General features: G+C 46.4%; 1 protein-coding gene across 1 annotated transcript in view; it reads right to left on the reverse strand.

The window, feature by feature from the left end:
- PLCL1 (phospholipase C like 1 (inactive)) overlaps nt 1-20,661 on the reverse strand; it is a 1,260,670-nt gene that overhangs the window by 14,325 nt on the left and 1,225,684 nt on the right. The gene's annotated exons all lie outside the window — the stretch shown is intronic.

Raw genomic sequence — 20,661 nt, forward strand, 5'->3', positions numbered from 1 at the left:
AGGTAAAGGCCCCGGGGGCATTACCGGGGTTGTATTGGCCCGCCGTGAGGGGCTTATTGCCACTAGTACCCCGGCCCGTAAGTCCGGGATACTAATATTATTTTTTCTGTTCCAAAATGCTGCAGCGTTTCGGAACAGAAAAAAAAATATATAAAATGGCCACTGGGAAAAGGAAAACGGAGTCCGTTTTCCCTTTCCATAGCGGCCATCGGGAGAGTACGCGCTGGGGACAGAAGTGTTCCCAGCGCGTTCGCTCCCGAAAAAGAAGAAAAAATAAGGTAAGTGAGGTAGGGAGGGGATAGTTTGCAGGGGAGGGGTGGTGGGGGAAAGACACAACGTACCTAAATCGCCGGCGGGGACGATGGCAGCCTCCAGTCGTGTGGAGGCTCGGAGCGGGGATTGCCCCGTTTCGAGCCTCCTCATTAGATAAGGGGCTGCCACACCCCACCTCTGGGAACAGGATTACACTGTGGTATGGCTCGAAAACGAGCCAATCCACGTTCAGTGAATCCCGTGGATGCCGCATGTCGGATACTAATGTCCTATAAATAAATGGTTGGCACCATTCGCCTTGGAAGCAAAGATCTCTTCATGGTATACATTAAACAGAGAAAAACAACACATGTTTGGTAGTCCATTTACCCATAAAGAAGTCCTGTTTTAAAGTACCCCACCATGATTGCATGTGTACTAGCCTCTAGTGACGGAGTCTACGTTGGCGTACAATGGGGTCCATAATTACCATATTGTATGGAATGCATCAAGTCCAACGTGAAGTGTTACATTCAACTAGAACATGGGCGATGGTTAAATCTCCAGCATAGGAAAGCGGGCTCTGTAACCCCCCACCCCCTCAAAAGGAGAAATGGAGAAATTGTTTTATAAAAACTGGCAAAAGGAATGCGCCCCAGGACAGCACATTGGGAAAAGCTGATCTCATTGGGTGTTAACGCCAGACATGTTCTTGTCATGTTCACTAGACACATAAGGCATCAGTATGGCCAAGTGTAATAGTTTTAACAAGATATCTGTGAAGCGAACATTGTTTCAATGATCCTTTTGCAAATCAATGCACATAGGAAAATATGTCAATGGTCCCAAAAGGTAATCCCTCTTCTGAGCGTCTTTCCAGTTATGTCAATGGTCCCAAAAGGTAATCCCTCTTCTGAGCGTCTTTCCAGTTATGTCAATGGTCCCAAAAGGTAATCCCTCTTCTGAGCGTCTTTCCAGTGATTTCAATTGTGCTGCAGAGGTTCTGATTTCAGAACCCTAGACACCTGGGTATACTGCATCTGTAGGTGCTGCAGGGTCAAAGAACTGACCATCAAGGTCTGCACCACGAGAACTGATCATCAGGGTCTACACCGCAGTTGAAGCGTCTTCTGCTCTGATCTGCAGCTCGGGGCAGAATTCTCAAGTCGTGTGTGTGTGTGTGTGATATGGAGCATGAGGAGGCATTAAGAAAGAAACCTGTCTTTACTTTGTTGCTAGCATGAAGCAGGCAAGGCTCTATATCTGGTGGTTCCACAAAACACACACCGATGGTTCAGGATCAGCCAAATAGGTGTGTACAGTTTGTATCGCCCCTGCTAAAAGCGTAAGGAAACACCAAATCATTTCATAGTTCTTAACCACATTAGGTGCAGAGGTGAAACACGTCTGTGTTGCTAAGGAAATGGTTAACGGGGTATGTAGGATTTCAAGGGCTCACTGAGAACCTGCATAAAATAGCAATTTAGGATCCCCCATAGTAAGACCCGGAGACCCTGAAATGGACCGCATCATAGGAGGTTTTGCAAAACCGGTCATATGACTGATCTCAAAGCTGAGATGAGACCGCAACCGTTTCATACAGATAACATGACTCCAGTAAATCAACATGAGAGGTATTAGAACCGCAAGCCACAAAAGTGCTCTGACAAATCATAAAATAAGGAAGACTTTATTGCAATATTCTGTTGACCAACATGCTTAATCCAATTTATTATGAGGAGCTCTTGTAGTGATTTTGACAGGGGTGGACTGGCCTACAGGAAACTCTGGAGATCTCCCGGTAGACCTCTGCACCCTGGGCCTCTTCTGCGGTAACCTCTTTTATACAGGGTTGAGTTTACTGTCAATTTGCAATATGGAGCCACTTTTAAAATTATTTCCAGGCCCTCTTTACACCTGTTTTTTTTTCCTGAATATAAGCTCTTAACCTCAGAATATACAACAGAATACATAGCAGTCAGGGTTAATTATTGAACCCTTAATTAGAGACGAGCACTTAAAGGCTTGTGAATGCCAAAGAGGGAGATGCAATTGGAAATGCTCTTCTACAGTTCCAATTCTGCAAAAGGGAGAGGCAGCCTCTGACTATTTCACGAGTGGATGCCACAGAACACTTTACTTTACTTTATTGATTTGTAATGCGCAGCCATGGGCCCTGAGGCGTAAGGGTGCGGACAAGACAAACTAAGGGAAAACAGATGGGAACAATGTCTCAGCGGATCACACCAGGCCACGAGAGTATGACCTAACGGTAGATGAATAGAAAGCCGTCAGGGAAGGCTGTTGTCTTTGGGTCAGCGGTAGAGAGTTCCACAATTTAGGGGCGCGAGACAAAAGGGGCCATTCTCAACCTTCTTTAGTTTACATCGTGGGAGCATCAGGAATTTTTTATTGCTGGACCTGCAGGTAGGACGGCATTATGCCCAGTCTGCATTTAAAGACAATGGTGAGTAATCTAAACTTAGCTTGGGCCTCTACTGGGAGCCAGTGTAGGGCACGCCTAGCATCTGAGACGTGATTGTGGCAGGTCAAACCCGCAACCACTCTCACAGCTCTGTTCTGAATTACTTGGAGTCTGCTGGCATCAGTCTTGCAGAGACCGACCAGGAGACTACTGCAGTAATCGATTTTAGCCCTGATAATGGCTCTCGCTATGGATTCCGCGTTAGCTTGTGAGATGAAGGGTCTCAAGTGGGCAATCAGTTTCACGTAGTAGACCACAGCTGACACTGTTTTGCTAACATGGGCCTTCTTGCTAAGCGTCTGGTCCAAAACCACTCCCAAGATCTTTAATTTTGTTTGGGGAAAAATTTCGACAGACCCCAACATGAATGATTTGTAGGCTGGGTCCAGTTTAGCTAGGTTACTAGGGTTACCCACAATCATCAGCTCTGTTTTGGCTTTATTTAGAGCGAGGTTATTACGCATCATCCAATCTTCAATCAGAGCAAAGGTTCTATTGAGCTCCTGTTCATCTTGAGAATACAAGCCGGTTAACGGGACAACACACTGGGTGTGGTCGGCATAATTCGAGAAAATGATCCCTTCCTCCTCCAACATAGCAAAGAAGGGGGCCGTGTAGATATTGTAAAGGCCGGGAGAGGTGCTGGCTCCCTGTGGCACCCCATAAAGCACAGAGACAGGGAGAGCCTCGGCTTCCCCGAGGCAGACCCTGCTCTGCCTGTTATACAGGGAGGATCTGATCCAGGAGGCAGCAGAAGGGGAAAAAATAGCCAACTCAACTATTCTAGCTACCATAATGGAATGGTCGACCAAGTCGAATGCTGCAGACAGATCTAAAGAGAATGCAACCGAGTAGTCGGGACTTCAAGTCCAACAGGGAGGTCTCAGTACCAAAGCCCTGTCTGAAGCCTGACTGGTAGTCATTGAGGATTGGTAACTGGTTCAAATGCTTAGAGATCTGCAAATAGGCGACTCGGTCAAGGATCTTCAACAAGAAGGGCGTGTTGGTTATTGGTCTGTAGTTAAGAGGGTTATCAGCTGACAGACCTGGTTTCATCAAGGTAGGGGTGACCCAGGCTTTTTTAACTCATCCGGAACAAGTCCCTCCTGTAAGGATCCGTTCACGTACTTGCAGATTGTCTTATGGAGTGTTGGGGCGAGTTTTGATAATCAAGGAAGAACAAGGGTCTCCCTTGCATTTTGTTGCCTTGAGTTGCTCAACCACGATCTTTAGTTCCTTCTCTGCTATTGGGTGAAAATTAAATTGGGTAACCAGTGGGTTTCTAGTGAAGGGCTCTGGGATTGGTGTCAAAGCCGCTTTTTTAAGCACAATGTCATCTCTAATGCCCATGAGTTTATTGTGTATTCCGTTTTGTATTGGTTGGCACCAGGTGACATCATGTGGGTGGGTAGACCCCTGCGGTTGGGGCGTAGACTCTGATTCCTTTAGAATCGTGAAAAGTTCCTTAGTATCTGATTTAGCATTTTGGATTCTGTGGTTATAGTGGTTAGTTTTTGCTTCTGCTACTGCAGATTTATATAATTTGGCCCCTGATTCGTAGTCAGCCAAGGAGGCAGGGCTAGGATTGGCTTTCCAAAGGTGAAATAACTTCAAGGTTAGGGATTTATGTTTTTGTAAATCCTTTGAGAACCATGATTAAGTTCTTTTATCCCCATTGGTTTTTTTAAGTGTCAAGGGCACGAGCTGAGAAGAGATGTGATCTAAGTTAGCAGTTAGTCCACGAGACATGACTTGGACGGGAGAGGGATGTGCAAAGTTTATTGCTTGGTCCAAGAGAGGTTAAATATTATCAAGAGTGAGGTATTTAAAATCACACTACCGAATGAGTTTGGGCATTATCTTTTTGATTTTAAGAGGGAAGGCAACCGTGATAGTAAAATGCACAAAGGCGTAAACTGACCAAGGACAAAGGCTAACTTGGGTGTCTTGGCAGGTGACCTTGACCACTGAAACCTAGTCCAGAGTATGGGTAGGGGCGTAGATTTGTTGTGAGAAGCATAAACCAGAAAGTACCTGTTCAAGTTCAGCCGCTAAGGGGTCCTCAATGTGTCTGAGTCAATCACACAGAACACATAGGGATGTTTCAACACAATTCTTTGGACATTTTGACAGGGGGAATGCCCGTTGGAAGGGGAACAAACTCAAAAGGCAACAGTGGGAAGAGAGGGCTGCACCAAGCTCAGTGGCTATCGACAAAGACCCTAATGGTTGTAAACCCACTAGCAAAGTTCTAATAGATCTGCATACCCCGTTAGACACCAGGACCCACTATTAATGTCCCTCAAAGGGATCCTCATCTAGTTGTATACCACATTTAACATATGCCATGCTGTACCGAGGGACACTGGATTTTCTATATATGGGTAAGCCTAGCGGTTTCCCACCTCCTGTGATGAATTGGATTCTGCTCCACATGAGTACAACGTTGAGTAGGATTAAAATAGCACACTCAGTCCTTACAAACCAAAATACAACGCAATCATAACGGTATAACAGGGACCTTTAAGAGATATACCTGTGGTGAATTCACTTCTGGGGCACCAGTGGTCCAGGGATGAATATCAGTTTCTAAACCATCAATCAGCCCCACACCTCTAGTACACCAGAAGGGATCCAAACAGATTGTAAACACAAGCAAATTATAAACCTCCTTGTCCAATTTTGGTAACAGCAGTCTTATCTCCGAAAGATCGTGGCTCATGGGTCATTTGCAACACAGCGGAAATTCAATTATCACCCAATGATAAAAGGGACTGTCCAGTCAAGGTTGTATAAATCATCTACTTTATTATTATCACAACAGACAGTTCTAGCACACTGCGAAATACAACCCAACCTGTAAGGGAATGCAGAGGACAGTTTCAAAGAAGGAAAAGGAATGCAATCTGCATTCTGACAGGAGGGTAGTCCATATAGTAAATAATCACAAGAGTTCAAGGATACTTGGTTTCAGCACAAAGGGAGCAATGGGTCGTAAAATGTCACTAGGGACCTTCGGAGAAGCACCATGGGACAAGAACCACAATGTATCTGGTGCTGTAGGAGTGCTTGGTGTGCAACAGTGTTGAGTCAGTTTCAGGGCGCATTGAAGCTTTTGCGACAGAGTTCAACATGGGAAATAGCTGGGGGTATCAGGCAGCAGGCAGTTTGGCGAGCGAAGCTTGGCGGACAGTTGCAGGCTGCCCTACACGACATCTCAGGGTCAGAAATCATTGTCTCAGTGCTGGTCGACGATGCTGAAGCACTGGAAGTGTCTCGGATGGCTTTAGTGACTGCGGCATAACAACAGTCAGTGGTGTAGTCGGTTGTAGCTCAAGGGGCTCGACTGGCTCAAAAATGTCCTTTAAGGTGGATGTCGATAGATGACTGTCGATGTACTCCTCCTAGCTTCTTCATTGAGCTTGTGTTGTCCTTTAAGGAGGACGGGCCAAAGCTGAGGAGAGTGTTGCAGGCAGCTACTCTTGCTTTTAGTTTGGTTTAGAGACTCTATGGCACTTCCCACCTAGGAGGCTTGCTGCAGAGCCTAGCAGGGCACACTGTGTGCTAGCTGGGAACCAGTTCTCGAGCTGCTCGGGTGTCTTTTGGTTCAGTATCTCCCTCTGTTCCCTGGGAGATGTTTAGGGGCGGGATCTTGCTTCCAACTTGGAGGAACTGGCCTTCTTTTACTGGCAGAAGATGTAAGGCAGACTACCTTCAGCCAGTGTCCAATGCTGAGCTCTTCTTACTCTGTGCAAAGTATTCAGATTATCTGCTCTTATGAATGGTGTCCCCTTGCAGAGATGACTACTGTAACACACGCAGTCCCAGACATGACATTTCACTGTCAGTCAATACTGAGGGCGGGAGCTGGCATCAAGTTGGCACAGTTGCATATGAAAGGCTGTTGGGGTTTTCTGTCTCCTCTGTTGGCCTCTGCAGCCAGGCCCCATGTGGGCCTGTTTGAATTCAACTGTGATCAGTATGGGAATGCTGCCACCAGCTACAGGGCTCAAAAAAAAGGACAGGGCAGATCCATGGAGCTTTGTTAGTTAATTAGGCTGGCCATGGCAGGGAGAAACTGCTTCGTCCCTCCCTCTTCTGGAGATGCATTGTGTACTCCACCTGTCAGATCCCAACGAATTATGATTGTGTCCACCCAGAGTACACAGGTCTATGCATATGTCATGTGGTGAGCATAGGAAAATGTGTGCGGATTAGCCCCACACGTTTTCCAAGGTTTGATCCACTATGATTCAATTTCATTTCAAATTTCAAAAAATCCCAGGTGAGCGCACACCCACCATGCGGATAGTCGAGTAGAGGGACCCCTAACACCCATTTGCCAAATGTTAGGGGTCTGGGCCAGGGGCTGAATGCCCCAAACAGTCAGTGAACAACAAACAAAAAAGAAGCACTTACCTTGCCCCACAGTTGTGCGACAGTCTGGTGGTGCCGCCGGATGGGGGAAGTGGGAGGACCGAGGGCTCACAAGAGCCAAAGCTGGGATTTCTTTTCTGTGATAAATATTGTGATGTGCCCTTGTTACTTTCCAGGATCACTGATCAATGCAAGAAAAGGCAGTATCTACCAATTTCTGAATTCGAAGCACGTGGCATCCTCTGCAGGTCTTGCCAAAGTGAAGTCAGGCAAGACATTTGTTGGAACAGGCTGGAGCATTGTGTGGGATGTTTCAATGACCAGAAAGCATGTGCAATTCTGGGTAGCCCCAGCTGGGTATTCCTGCAGCATTTCAGTTGTAGAATTATTTTGGAGTGCTGTAAAATGGAGATGCTGTGGCGATGAAAGCTCAGTTTTCCAAAAAGTTCCCTTGTAAAGGGGGATTGTTTTTGTGAAGCGATGAGCAAAGTGGCTTGGGGTGGGGCTGAAGGCTTACTGGGCCCAGAGGTAAAACTACACTCTTAGAGGGCCACCACTTAATGCTCCAGTGGGATGTGGCCACTGAAACAGACAGCAACATCCCTTGCCTATCTTTGGATTCTGGAAACCTCCTGAATCTTCAAACAGGGATCCACAGGACATGTGCAGCACTTGTGGCGACTTATTAGAGGACTGTGTTTATTCCAGCCCCTGATTTTGCTTAACAGCCTTTTGGTGCACGGGGGCCTTTGTCACAAGTACATTTCGCTAAAATAAAATGTGCATGTTTATTTTGCGGTGATAGTTTTCAAAACCTGCTTTACCTCATTTGGTACGTGAAATGCAGGTCATCAACCAAGCGTGTGAGGGGCATTAATGTGGCAGTTTAAGGTATGCTATAGAGTCTCTCACTCTTTTGGTCTCCCGACATGTGCTAAATACAATTGTCCTGGCACCAAAACTCACTCATGCACTCCACTCCTGGCACCCAAACTCATTTATAGACTTGTGGTTCAAGGACCAAATCTGACGCAGCCAGCACCACAGTAGTCTCCCTTAGATCTTGAATCCATAGATTCATAGTTCCATAGTCTTTCCCTGGATCTGGGGAGTGAGGTCATGCCTTATTCCACCGTGGCACCCACAGCCTGCAACACCATCAACGGACATCATGCGACACCAAGATGGCCATCACCCTCTACCTTTTGCCCGACCCGATGTGCCTGGTTGCAAGCACCTTGCATCTTCCTTGCCTCTGATTGGCCCCAGCCCTGCACGAATGGGACTGCGCCACAAGCCGGGAGGCGAAGCCGACACACACTCCAAGGCACAGCACTAAGGCTGCATGCCCTGTCTTCACGGGAAGCCGGAGAAGGTCACGACAGAGGTAAGACCTACTCCTGCCATTGTAGTCACCTGCCCAAGATCACATAACTCGAGCACTTCTACATCTGTGCCCTCCAGCTTACTTTACACATCGCCATGTTCGCAAAACTTTGCTGCAGTCGCTTTAAACCTGTGACCCCGTTCTTAGCTTTGTTACCTCTAAACTTTGGTTGTTACATGTCTGACATAACCTACCTGTAACTACTTGCTATCAGTATGTTGTGTGGTGTCTCCCCGACCCACTTGGTCACCCATATGCTGTGTGTGCATCCCCCCTCCCCCTCGGTCACCCGTATGTTGTGTGGTGTCTCCCCCCACCCCCCTGGTCACCTGTTTGCTGTATGTGCATACCGCCCCCCGGTCACCTGTATGTTGTGTGGTGTCTCCCCCCCAACCCCCTGGTCGCCGAATGCTTTGTTGTGTCTCTGGCCACCCCACTGGTCACTGGTATCTTGTGTGGTGTCTCCCCCCACCCCCTTGTTCACTTGTGTAATACGTGGTCTTCCCTACCCTCCTGGTCGTTTGTGTGCTGCATTAGATCCCCACACCGCCTCCCACCACCCCTCCCCTCTCTGTGCCTTCTCTTCCTAGTCACACCCGCCTAAACTGTCTCAACGTATCATATGCTGTTGCAGCCCCCCAACATGTCGATGACACCTAATCTGTCCCTGCACCTGGTATGATACTGCAGCCGTGCAACATAGAGCCGGGCAACAGGTCTTGCCACCTAATCTGACTTTGCATTTTTATGATACTGCCTCCTGCAACATGGGGCTGGGCAACATGTCTGTGCCGCCTATTGTTGATGTTGCATTTGTACTCTGCTGCCTCTGTGAAGCATGGGGCTGGGCAACATGTCTGTGCCGCCTATTGTTGATGTTGCATTTGTACTCTGCTGCCTCTGTGAAGCATGGGGCTGGGCAACATGTCTGTGCCGCCTATTGTTGATGTTGCATTTGTACTCTGCTGCCTCTGTGAAGCATGGGGCTGGGCAACATGTCTGTGCCGCCTATTGTTGATGTTGCATTTGTACTCTGCTGCCTCCCTGAAACATGGGGCTGGGCAACATGTCTGTGCCGCCTATTTTTGATGTTGCATTTGTACTCTGCTGCCTCCCTGCAACATGGGGCCGGGCAAACACGTCTGTGCCACCTATTTTTGATGTTGCATTTGTACTCTGCTGCCTCCCTGCAACATGGGGCTGGGCAACATGTCTGTGCCGCCTATTGTTGATGTTGCATTTGTACTCTGCTGCCTCTGTGAAGCATGGGGCTGGATAACATGTCTGTGCCACCTATTTTGACTTTGCGTTTGTACTCTGCTGCCACCCTGCAACATGGGGCCGGGCAAACACGTCTGTGCCACCTATTTTGACTTTTGCATATGTATGCTGCTGTTGACCTGTAAAATGGGTTAGACGAACTGTCTGCATCTGCAAACCCTTATGTAACTAAACAAGCCACCCCCTGCTACATGGGTTATAGAACATGTATGTATGTTTGTCTTCGCAAGCACTTATGTAACTAAGAAAGCCTTCTTGTACAGCGCCGTGATTCCTGAGGGCAGTTGTGTGCTCTATAAATGCAAATAAATACATTTAAAAAAATGGTCACTCCCCGCTCCCCAGCAAAGATGTTTCTCTGTCCACTGTCCGTGTTGCACGGAACCAGGAAGCTTGCTGAGAGGATTGTCTAGAGTTCAACAACATTATTTGTGGACGTGTCACAATAAGGGCCAACTTCAATATAGATGGGGTCTTAACAAGTAACAAACATTGTGGGAGGCGCCAGAAGGGCCCTCCTGGATGTAACCAGACTTCAAAATGATGCAGTTTTACTCCTTCTCTATCAGGTTGCCCCGAGTATCTCTCTTGTACTCTGTGCTCCATTCGTTGGCTGTCAGCGATGAAGCATGAAGAGTTTTAGGATATGGCCACAGCATGCCATGCCTTTGATAACCAGGGACTGCAGGTTCTACACCTGCATTAATCGTCGTGGCATAGATAGTTATGCAGTGTTTTGTTCTGGACCGAAATGCCCATAAGTGGTGGGCTTCATTTATATACAATAAAATCAATCTAACAAGGCATACACAACAATCTGTGCTAGCGTGTGTAAGACTGCGTGTGTGTGCACGCGCACACCACATGTAAGCACTCTGGTGTATAGGATGTGTGCAAGGTCAGGCTGATGGACATAATAGAATTGCTTTACATGCTCACAGCATGGGACTTGGACTACTCAGAAATGATGCTGTAGTGAGCAGCGCATTAAGGCAGCCAGAGCCCGATCTACTAATACTTTGAGGGGGCATAGGGCAGTGGTTCTGGAAATCTGACACTCAGGCTAGGATTAGATTGGTCACAGCCTCCCAATAGATGAATGGACATTATGGTGTCCATGTCTTTAGAAAAAGGGAGCTGAATCCTTGCCCTGCTCCATCATAGGCTCCTTACAAGGAAGTGAAAAAAATTGTCCACAGGCGCCCCTCTGCGAGAACGAACACGGCTGAATGACCTGTTCTTTGGGAAGGTACCCACTTGAGAGTCCGCAGCCACACTTAAGCTCACTGTACCTTTCACAGAAGGCAAATAGCCATTTGCATATCAGTCTTTGTCCCGACCACATGGGCAATCCAGCACTGATATTCTATGGCAATTCTCTTGTGAACGAGAGTACCAACAGCAATCTCATACACGTGTTTCTGTCTTGTTGGGCCTCATCAGTGAGGTGGAGCTGTGCCTCTCTGAGCACAGTGAGCAAGGGGTCCACGTCTGGATGACTCTAGGAAACTTAGGGTAACTAAACCTAAGTCCCTTAAACAATTAAAAAATAGACCATAGGTGCCCCAATGCGAGAATGAACACGGCTGAATGACCTGTTCTTTGGGAAGGTACCCACACGAGAATCCGCAGCCACACTTTCTCACTGTACCTTTCACAGATGGGAAATATCCATTTGCATATCAGTCTTTGTCACCGGAATTCTATGGCAATTCTCTTCTGAACAAGAGTACCAACAGCAACCATGTACACGTGTTTCAACCCCAGGCAGTATTGTATAGCAGGCCCCCACTTTGCAACATCCCAATGAGAAGTCTAAGAAGCAGTGAACATTCCCTAAAGGGCCTGTCTGTGGTCCTTTGCTTCGTAAAATATCTGTGTTCAGAGCCAACATAATACAGATAGGACTTGAAAAAAGTTGTGGCCCATCACAAGAAAATCTACATCTGCGCTGTGCGGAACTTCTATCTAATGAGAGACTACCCTTTGCTGGCAGCGGCATATGGAGGCAGAGCAGAGACCACTTTACTGAATGCTAGAGGAAGCCATCGGGTGAGTTTTCTATGCCCTCCCACAGACATCAGCAACTCCTACAATGTGATCCACTGGTCCATATCTGCTCGTGTGACACCATCCACACAATGGTGAGGACCTATCCACATACTCTTCCCCGTTCACCCCAATATGCCTGTAAACTGCAGATCATGCATGGTTCACAAATTATTCTTGCTTTTCAATAATTGTTTCTCGTTATTTTTCTCCATCAGAAGCACATTTTAACACAATAGAGAAGCACAAACACCAGAAGAAAGACTTTGCACCCCATGTGCTTTCTGTGACGAATGTGCGTTCTTCTTCCTCATACTATTATCATGATATCTAGGTGGGGAATGGCTCCTCTGCCGACGCATGCCCATCTCATGGCCTGTGTCTTCCCATCCAAAGCCTGCATCACGCTCCCCAGCCTTCTCTTTTTGAATTGTGTACAGCTGCAGAACGTTAAGTCTCCCGTGGGGATTGAATCCATAGTTTCATAGTTCTATAGTCTTTCCCTGGATCTGGGGAGTGAGGTCATACCTAATTCCACCGTGGCACCCTCACTCCCCCACAGCCTGCAACACCATCAACGGACATCATGCGACACCAAGATGGCCGCCGGGATCACCCTCTACCTTTTGCCCGAGCACCTTAAAGCCCTGCCCCAAGTTTTAATACCCTCTCCCAGGGCAGTTTTATTCACAACAAAACGGAGAGGGAGAGCGTGTGTCACAGGAATCCCCTGAAAGCCTGAGTGATCATCCACACTGGTTCTTCGAGAACAATTTTCACAGAAAATCTAAAACCATGCAGTACTTGAGGAATTTTTAAAAAGGCAATACTTTTTGTGAGCAAAATGTTGGCAAGTCTCTTACGTACAATAAAAGTTTACTATTCGGAAGAGCTCACAACTATAATACATTAGAACCAACACATTTAAAATCACTCAAATCAAAATACCAGTGCAGCCTCCTTATGTAAATAAGGGAAGTCTGAGAAAATTCATAGACGGCTCTATTGGCCCCAGAAAAAAATCTGTCTAGCTCAATAAATACCTATCTCTCTCTCCCCGTCTGAGAAAGAGAGGCTCTCTGGGATAATAAATATTCTCTGAACCTGAGCCCCTCTAAAAATAGTTCCTGCTTGTCTCTTGCAATCCTAAGGCAAAGGGAGTGGAGCAAAGGTCTACCTGCTCTTTGTCCAATCCGTACATGCTCAATTGACGATAGTCAAGCAGCTCCCTCATCTCTGCCCATTGCATGAATATTAGGGAAGGACTAGTTATGTTGTGCTTTGCAGCATGCATGAGCCACGTTTCCATTTAGACTGCCCCTTGGCACTGAGTGCTGTCTCTGTCTCAGTTAGCCGAATGTTGTCTGCAATATATGTTATATCATTGGTGGGAGCCTAGAGCCATGTTTGTTCAATTCTTCTCTCGTGTGCCCCATAATTGAGATCAAGAACTCAAGAAGGAAAGCTAGAGACCGACCACCACAGGCAGTCTTATTTTCGGAAAATGCATCACATCCAGCACAGAGAGGCATCTGCAGTTCTGCTGCACATAAATGTGGCACATTTTTGGTAACACTACTTCTTCACTTACAGGTGTGATGGCTACAATTTTCCCAAAACTAGACCATATTACTGTGTTGGAATACCATTTGGAGACTGTAAAAGCCTTAGCTTTTGATTTGTATTAGTGAAATGACAAAGGTAATTCTGTTTCTGAAAGGAGGTCTGCTAATTCAAGCCAGGACCTTCCACATAGGGCACAGGAACTCTCCTGAGGAGGTCCCCTGGAAAACAGTGCTTCAAAGGCAGTCACACCCGGTTGCTGATTACTGGAGTCTGTTTAAAGTCAGCAGACATGGGAAGAGGTTGGAGTTGGAGTAGAGTCACAGAAGAGAGGTAGGCAGACAAAGGGGTTCCACCATCTAGGTTTATACTTGGGCTCTATACAACCTCCTGCTCTTCCTACCTCTCGCAGACAAATCATTCTGGCTATGACGTCAGAAGGCAAAGGACCCTTGCTTCAGCAGCAGGGATTGGACCCCTCACAACAGGCTTGCTTTGGACCAATCCCCTGCAACATTTTGCCATTATAAGGAAAGGAATCACTCTCCTTAGCTGATTCATCTTTGGACTCGCGGAAGGAGTCACTGGAACATTGTTGGCAACATAGCCTATTCCAAAGTCCTCTGCCCTAGAGCTGCAGATAGAATGCATCCAAGGCAGAGCCAAGCTCTGCTTCCTAACCATCTCCAGGGAAAAGTGAAATTGACACTGCTGTGAACCAAGCCCTCGCTGCTGGCTGAGCACTGGAACCTGGATCCTGCTGTATGGAGTTGAGGGAACCCTTGTGGGTGCCAGACCACTTCATGCAGTGAAAGTACAGAACAAAGGACCTTGACTTGTCTCTGATGACCCTTGATTTGGCCTCCTTTGAAACCTAGAAGTCCTAAAGTAGCTGGAATCCTTTTTCATGACCTTGAGACACCTTCGAGTTGGTTGCACCATGCATGATGCACTTCGAGCCGCTACAAGACCCACTGTTCTGCTGTCACCACTCTGCTCATCTTTGAAGTACTTAGCTGCCGTTAAAGCCATCCAGGTGCCAGCTCGACCTATTGAAGAAGACCACTTTAACTCAACCCAATCGCCAGCTTAACTTTATCGAAGCAATTGATTTGAACACAGATTCAGCCTGCTAGAAGCCATAAACTTGCCTGTCTCAAACACAGCAGACTCGATCCATCAGAAGCATTATTTTGCCACTGACCTGCCTGCCATCTTGAACCACTGAAGCCATCAATTCAACCATCGCAAACACCTACTTGGCCCAACGGAAGGCCACACATCAAACCAACTTGACGCTGACTCACCAGTGGGACAGCAAAACCCGAACGTCTCAAGACTTGTTTGAACACAGTAAAATAACCCAAAATCCTGGCCCAGCATTGTTGAGTACCAAGACAAGAACTACATTTATGTTGAAGCTGCCTTGTCACCATTGGTCCATTTTAAGGGACCATAGTGACCTTTTAAACTCCCGTTTAATTGTCTTATTGCAAACATATCCTTGAACATTGACGTTGCTGCTGAAGTCTTTTGCCTGAACACCCCTGCTTATCAATCCAGAGTGTTGTCGGGGGTACTACCAGGTATGCCAGAGTCTGGCTGGGGGTCTGCAGACTTTGAGGGCTCAGAACCCTCCCCAGAATAAACAGAGAACTCAGTCAACGCCAAGTATAAACTGTGGTTTATTGCAAATAAAACCAACAGGAATCAATACAATGAAACAGAGAGTCTCTGGTACATCTCATCGTTCCATTGCGTACAGGCCCATTATGTGTGACTCTGGCATCATCACTTGGGCCCTTCCCCAAAAAACCTATAATCACAAGGGATTGGGTATTGAGAGTGTTATTACCTATGGGGTCTCCTATAGAAGTTATTCTACTGGTCCTCACATGTCAGGTGGCTGGCCTGTCCCATCCCCAAGAAACTATCTATTACATGTTTGCAGAGTAGTGGGCTTACCATTGGTTCATGCCCCTTGCCATACACCCCTGGGTTTCTAAACTGTGATTGGTTAGAGCTGAACTCCCCAAGCCTGGGATTGGAATCGGTTCTCAGCTCGCTGTGCACCCTTTTCAAGGTGATGTGAACGATTATGTGTCTGTATTGTAACTTGTGTGTACCACTTTTGCCTATGAGAATATGCTCCTTACGTTGCAACACTTGGTGCAGTATGTGTCTGGCTTGCTGGGATCGGCTCCCCTTTCCCACCACAGACGGCTGTCAATTGTCTCATTTGGCTGTACCATGTGTTTAGGGATCACAACATTGAGCTATTCAGCTTGCAATTATGAGGATTTATTCAGTTTTTCTGCAGCTGGTTCCCTTGTTGTCTGTACAATGGAATGTGTCCTCGTATCTCTGACCTTGGCAGTGGGCCTGTCCTGCATGTCTTGCTCTCTGCGCAGCCTGAATCAGTTCTGCTCGTCTCATACTCAGTGGCCAGAGACCTGCTGTAATTTTCCTAACCCTTATAATATGTTTTCTACATTGTCCATGTTGTGCTAGGTCCTCTATATGTTAGTCACACGTGGTCCTATCAGGTTCCGTATATATCTGTGTAGTGCCATGGGTTTATTCACGTTAAGCATTTGCAAGCTTGCTCAGCATCTCTTGTGCCTTGAGGTTTTGCGTTACTGCTTTTGGCTAGTGCAAAAATAATAAAAGCATTGACAGTATGTATTTGTATCTGTCCTCTGGCTGTAGAGCTGTGTAAGTATGTTCTTCGTGTATACGAGTGTGTGTTTGTGTAATGCGGTGCAGGGCTGCAAATGTGCTTCATGTCTAACGTTGCTGTGTAGTGGTGTCACTGGAGACATCAGCACTGTGGCTTCTTGGTGCTCAGTTGAGACTACCCATAAAGGCATCTCTGTGCACGATATCTGGCCCTTCTGCCATACATGTAAAGATTTGCATTGTATTCGGTCTGTATGGCTGGCTGGGTATCTATATTGTGTTCTTCATTAGTTGTGCGTATTTATTTAAGTCCCTATATTTTCTCACAGACCTTTGAGTTGACATTTTATTTTATTTTGGTACCACTGTAATGTTGTTTTTGTTGGAACTGTATCGGCTCACACCCCTTGTGAACAATATAAACAAGAGATTCTTTTAGCAAATTCTCTTTCTCTGCAAAAACAAATGAATACTGGCTAAAATCACCCTAAGGCACTCTTTTCGGCAATTAGAAATTTCACCAATCCTCAGTGCATTAATGTTGGATTGCCAGCCTCTTTTCACATGGCAAATGAGCTCCATGTGTTCTTTCTGGGTAAAATAAAAATATCAGAAATAACATTGATACTCTACGCACAATCTCAGAACCTGGTTTATTGTGCAACACTAAGCTGGACTCAGAGATTTTGTGCCTCATTAGGAGTTTGAAGGTAACCATGGCGCTAATAGCGCCATGGCTGCCTCCAAACCCTTACCGCCTCCGCCCTGGTGAATGGAGCTATTACAGCCCCATTCCAAGGTTGGCGGGGGCGGTAATTCCCCATTCACCAGGGCCCTTCCCCATTTGAGCCCCCATAGGGCTCAATGGGAATCCGGAAGGCGCTAATAACGGTACCGCAAAATGCGGTACCGTTATTAGCTCCAAAGTCCCTTTGCGGGTCCCGTCCTTAATGCCTGGAAAAAGTAGGCGTTAAGGGAGGAACCGCAAAGGGAACTCGTAGTAGGGCAGTAAGGGATTACCGGCACCGGTGCCCTTACCAGTGCCGGTAATCCCTTACTGCCCACCTCATAATGAGGCCCTTTGAGTCCCAAATGTACATTCAAAGTTGTTAATACTGCGGAAATTGTTAATTTACTAGCTAAATTGAAGCCTACCAACTTTGTATATGATCCCATTCCTGCATGCTTGGCCAAGAAACACACATATGCTCTTGGTGAGAAAATACAGATTTTGGTGAATGCTTCACTTGCACAGCACTGTGTTCCATCAGATTTTTAAAAATCCTATCTCACACCGCTACTAAAAATGACAACACTGGATCATAAACTGTTTTCCAACTATCATCCAATTGCTGGCCTTTTATGGCCAGCAAAAATACTGGAAAAAATTGTAATCACCCAACTGCAAAGCTTCATAGGGGAACATAATTTGTTGGATGTTTATCAATCAGGATTTAGACCTGGCCACGGAACCGGGACGGCTCTTGTGGCAGTCTGGGACGACCTGCTGAGGGCTGCTGATGATGGCGTCATTAGCATGCTAGTCATGTTTGACTTGTCGGCAGCCTTTGACACAGTCGATTTTAAGATTCTTCTTTCCAGGCTATCATCGGTAGCAAAGGTTTCCGATGAGGCTTTGAAATGGTTAGTTTCATTCCTTACCAAACATGCTCCCAACCACTCCGTGCCCACTTCTATTTGGTGCACCTACAAAATTCTCTAAAAAAGTAAAGAATCTTGCCTGTATCTGACAGTCCAGTTTGAACTACAATTTGTATGTTAATGAGACAGTCAAATCTATATACTACCAGCTGAAATTGATTAAGCTTTACTACCTCTCATTGCAGAAAAAGATCGCTCAACCGTGGTTGGTATACTGACAAATTATAGACTGGACTACTGTAATGCAATTTTTATGGGAGTTCAAAAATACCAAACAAAGACTGCAGGTAGCTCAGAACTCTGCGGTTAGACTGATCTTTACCGTGCCAAGGATATCATCTGTCTCTCAGAATTAGGAAAGGTCCAAAAGTGAATTCTGTTTTAAGGTTCTGTGCCTGGTCTTTAGATGCATTCATGGTTTGGCCCCAACATACTTAGTGTCTAAAATCCAACGTCATCAGCCGACTCGATCGCTTCGATCAGTCGGACAAAATCTGTTGGTCGTCCCTTTTACAAAAATGACAAACTTGGGGCAACAGGTGTTTTTCATCCCTTGGCCCCTATTCATAGAATGCTTTACCTAAGGACCTTCAACAGAATGCGTCCTTACCTGTACTTAAGAAGAGATTAAAAACATATCTCTTTGTGTAATCATCAGAGTCATCCCCTAGTTCTTAAGTTGGCACTTTGACGCAACTATCGATTTGATTTCACATTTGCGGCTAGATGCAACTTCTGCTTGGACCCTACTTATAGGGTATGCGTGTAATAAATGCTAAAATCAAAGCAAATCATGTGAAGTTACAGCCTACCCTCGGCCGACGTAGCCAATAGAGGTAAAGGAGGTATACCTGTCGGGCTGGCCATAGTTCCAGCCTTTATGATTGGGATCACTGTCTGTTTGGTAGTAGTGAGGGTCACATTAGGCAGTTAAGCCACTACTAATCCTTGTACTCCAGCAGAGCCATTTTGACACAATTGGAATACGAGAATGGGGTCTAAATCTGTTTCTGTTTGCAAAGTCCACATTCACCCAGGATCCCCAATGTTACCTTTTCGGGAAATGGCACAACCGTCTTTTAGTCTCACCTCTCCTCAATCTCACTGTGGAACCTGGCAATGTTCACCAGCCATGGTAACTGGCAACACGCATCCAGAGAGAGGCATTCAAGGGCATGGACTAGCCTATACGGAAGTTGTACAGGCCAGCAGAAATGCATGTCATGTATCACAGAAGCATAATGGACGGGGGCAATTTGAAAACACCAAATAGATAATCTTTTTAACACATTTATATAAAGGGAATAGAATACTCCCTGCCAGAGCGGTGGCTATCATTTCCGTTTCTCCTGTGTGCATGCATCTGCACCATTAAACACTCCGGTTTTCTACAATTTAGCACAAAATGGGGACAAGTCTACATTTGGCGTACACTATTTCACAGCAGGCGAGCTGGTATTTTTAGACAGAGGTGCCCCACGGGTCACTGCTCTGCATTTAACAAGTGCTTTGCATAATTAGTGAACAGAAGTTAGGCAGGCATCAGAAAGAAATAGGACCATGTACACAAAGAAGGTGAAGTAAAGCGAGAGAAAACTAAAAAGGAGAAGAACAATGTTAGGGTAAAGAAGGGAATAGAGAATGAAAAAATAAGGGTGACTAAAAATAACAGGGAAAGGAAAGACAAGGAACAGAAAAAGAGATATTGAATTAAAGAAAGATCGCAAACTATAGAAAGAGAAAAGAAAGGAGAGTAAGAACAAATGCGATAACGAAGAAATGGAGAGTAAGAACAGTGATAATGAACATAAGAAATGCAGGTGCGTGGCCATTGGGGTCGGCAGGGATGCCACACACAAGGGTAAACTTGAGTCCAGCAATTTTTTGCAAGTGACAGAAACTGACCATGCAGGGTCATTGAGACACTCATTTAAAATCGTTTTGCTGTTCTTTTATCTAGCTCTTGAAAGTGTAAAGAACATTGATAAACCTGCCTTTAACCTTGTGCATTCTATGATCTTTGGATCGTCTTCTCCTCGAGGTTTAGCATAATGTGACGATCCTTCAGATGGCGCTGATTCTTCCCAGAGGGGAACCCCTTTCCATGAGGCTAAGGAGGTGAGGCCACTAACCGATAGTCCCCCTAGGGGTGGTAACATGCGGGAGGACTCCATATCTGGGGAGACAAGGACCTAGGTCTTGGGCACGGCCCCTTTATCTCCCAACCCCACAGGACCCTTCCTTACATATGATAAAGTCAGAGACTATGTGTTACTGAAATGCATCAGACATTATGACTATGATAAGGACTGGGACGAAGAAGAACCCAAGAACGCTAAAATCAAGCATGAAGAGTGTTCTACCAGCTGTTGCCAATCGAACTGACGTTGTGCTAGGACAGTCCCAGCTACTTAAACTGAACAGTAAAAGACAAGGGGCCTCATTACGACTCAGGCGGTAAGGGTTTTACGACGGCGTAAACAGCGCCGACCCTTACCGCCTGAGTACGAGGTCCCTTAGCGCCATGGCGGATTTAACACCTGCTTTTAGCAGGTGTTAAAATCCATGGCGCTAAGGGACCATGGAGTTAATTACGCCACCGTAATTTACGGTGGCGTAATTAACGCCTTCCCCACTCCCATTATGCCCTATGGGGCAAAAATGGGAATGGGGAAGAGTAAATGGGGATTGGGGACTTACCGCCCCGCCAAGGTCGGAATGGGGCGGTAAGTCCGCCAACCACCATGGCGTAAACATAGTTTACGCCATGGTGGTAAAGTCACGGCCCAGGCGGTAACTTACCGCCTGGGTCGTAATGAGGCCCAAGGGGAGCGACATTCAGAAGGAGATGTCAGCAAGCTGGGAAGCCACCAAAAAGCCTGTGAGTTTGAAACAGGGCGTTTGAAGGCTGCATCAAAGCAGTTGT

Source organism: Ambystoma mexicanum, chromosome 9 (genome assembly GCF_040938575.1).
Source record: "Ambystoma mexicanum isolate Mex_15411 chromosome 9, UKY_AmexF1_1, whole genome shotgun sequence".
Taxonomy (NCBI): Eukaryota; Metazoa; Chordata; class Amphibia; order Caudata; family Ambystomatidae; genus Ambystoma; species Ambystoma mexicanum.